General features: G+C 42.0%; 1 non-coding gene across 1 annotated transcript; it reads left to right on the forward strand.

The window, feature by feature from the left end:
• The first annotated feature begins 483 nt into the window (after positions 1–483).
• Positions 484–602, forward strand: LOC135332656 (5S ribosomal RNA). The gene has a single exon (XR_010393504.1). It is a non-coding gene; the product is annotated as a 5S ribosomal RNA (ribosomal RNA).
• The last annotated feature ends 1,898 nt before the right edge of the window (positions 603–2,500 follow it).

The raw sequence follows: 2,500 nt of genomic DNA on the forward strand, positions 1-2,500 counted from the left end.
TTACAGAATGTTCACAACCAGCAGTTAAGGCCCAAAAATATGAAAATTGCAGCCTTAACTCCTCGTTGAGATTGAATTTTATGCATCTAGATGTTTCCAAGTCTATAGATATAGATATAGATATAGTCTGAGCATCCAGCTAGCTATGAAGTAATGATTATATTAAGAGTTTGCATGTTTCCAGTGAAGTAAGTAAGTAAGTAAGTAAGTAAGTAAGTAAGTAAGTAAGCAAGCTTGAAGTAGACAGTAGATAGTAGATAGTTAGTAGATAGTTGTATAGCTAGAGTATGATTATAATTATCAGTAAGTAAGTCCATAGTTGTATAATACCAGTAAGTACAGAGAAGTACACTCCACTCCACTCCACTCCACTCCACTCCACTCACTCACTCCCTCCCGGCCCACTCCCTCCACAGCAATTAAATTAAGTCGAGTATATTTCTGAACTTCACACATAAGTACATGAGATATGCATTGACTTGTGTCTACGACCATACCACGTTGAAAACACCGGTTCTCGTCTGATCACCGAAGTTAAGCAACGTAGGGCCTGCCCAGTACTTGGATGGGTGACCGCCTGGGAACAGCAGGTGTTGTAGGCTTCTGCATTCTTATTTTTGTTTGTTTTCAGAATATTTCACAACGAGCAGTTAAGGCCCAAAAATATGAAAACTGCAGCCTTAAATCCTCGTTGATCATTACCAAACCGCAAAGACGAAACTTTCTTTTTGTGATAGCAACAGTTTTACAATTGATCCCTGCCTTTGTCATTATAGTCATGGCACTGCAAGCAACTGAAGTATGTGATGATGGCTACTTGCAAACAGTAATTGTATAATTACGCACGTATAATTATAACTATCCTAATTATAGTGAGTGACACAGGAAAAATATCAAAATTTCTTATACTTTACAAATACAAAATTTCCTGTAGACTTATGAATGTTACACAAGTCCTGAACTACTTCAGGAATAGTAAAGGAAACTATACAGGAAACGTTGCACTATCCTTTGTAAGTAGGTTGCAGGACACTTGCAGGACACCTCAGGAAATGTGCAGATTTTATGGGCTGCAATGTAGCAGCACTGTAGCAGGAAATTTAAATATTTTCCCTGAGTGAGTGAGTGAGTGAGTGAGTGAGTGAGTGAGTGAGTGAGTGAGTGAGTGAGTGAGTGAGTGAGTGAGTGAGTGAGTGAGTGAGTGAGTGAGTGAGTGAGTGAGTGAGTGAGTGAGTGAGTGAGTGAGTGAGTGAGTTATATATACCTTCATTGAGCCATGCTTCATTTGATCATAACAATATCAAGCTTATCTTCAAGTAGTATTGTATTGTACGTTGCTAACAATACGCAAATAATGTACAGTAAATTCAAGTGGGAATAAAAGTAGTGGGTAAAAAGTTGTAATGTTCATGGAGTGTAAAGTCAACGAGCACTTAAGGCCCTATTATTTCTATTTTCCAGCCTAAAGTCCTCGTGGTGGAAAAAATTAATGTTAGTGTAATGAAGTCCTTGCCTAGTTACAAAGCGGCCCCTTACAAAGCGCCTAGTTACAAAGTAGCTTCAATGGGTAGTTATAATTAGAAGCTGCAGCTGGTAGTTAAAGCAGCAATTGTTGTGTAGCTTGTGAAGCTATGTTGTAGCTGGCTGACTGGCCGGCCCACCAACCTACCTACCTACCTACCTAACCTACCTACCTACCTACCTACCTACCTACCTACCGACCGACCGACCGACCGACCGACCGACCGACCGACCGACCGACCGACCGACCGACCGACCGACCGACCGACCGACCGACCGACCGACCGACCGACCGACCGACCGACCGACTGACTGATGAATAGTAAGAGGTGGGTGGCTGGCTGGCTGGCTGGCTGGCTGGCTGCTGGCGAATAGATGTTGTGCTGCAATATAGTGAGTGAGTGAGTGAGTGAGTGAGTGTACTATAATACTATACAGAATCTTTGCAACAAGACAGTAAAAGCATAGAGCATTACCCTTCCTTATATGGAATTTGAGTACACACACTGTGGTCTGTTTTACTACTTAAATGTATGAGCACATCCCATATATAATAAGGAACCACAGTGCTCAACACACTTGTTTCTATTTGTGTTGCAAAGATTGTGCAATCTCCAGTATTGTATTGTAACTGTATGTTAGCCATGTATAACTTGAACTGTATGTTTAGCGGAATGGAAGGGTGCAGACGGGGAACAGTGCAGATGGGAACATTGCAGAGGGGATTTGCGCGCCGGAAAATTGGAGCAATTACCATACAAGTGCAGACGAATGAAGGAATGAACGCGCGTAGCGCGAAAATTTGAGCAATATATCGCAAGCAATTACCATACAAGTGCAGACGAATTGAACAATGTGACCACGTGGGCTAGATAAGCAACCAAACAAGAGTGTCGTACAAATGAGCGTGTTGATAGGTCGTGAAGTGGGGTGTTGTGGCAAAAAAAGTCACGCTTAATTACATACGAGACGAGTTCCA

Source organism: Halichondria panicea, chromosome 2, assembly GCF_963675165.1.
Source record: "Halichondria panicea chromosome 2, odHalPani1.1, whole genome shotgun sequence".
NCBI classification, from domain to species: Eukaryota; Metazoa; Porifera; class Demospongiae; order Suberitida; family Halichondriidae; genus Halichondria; species Halichondria panicea.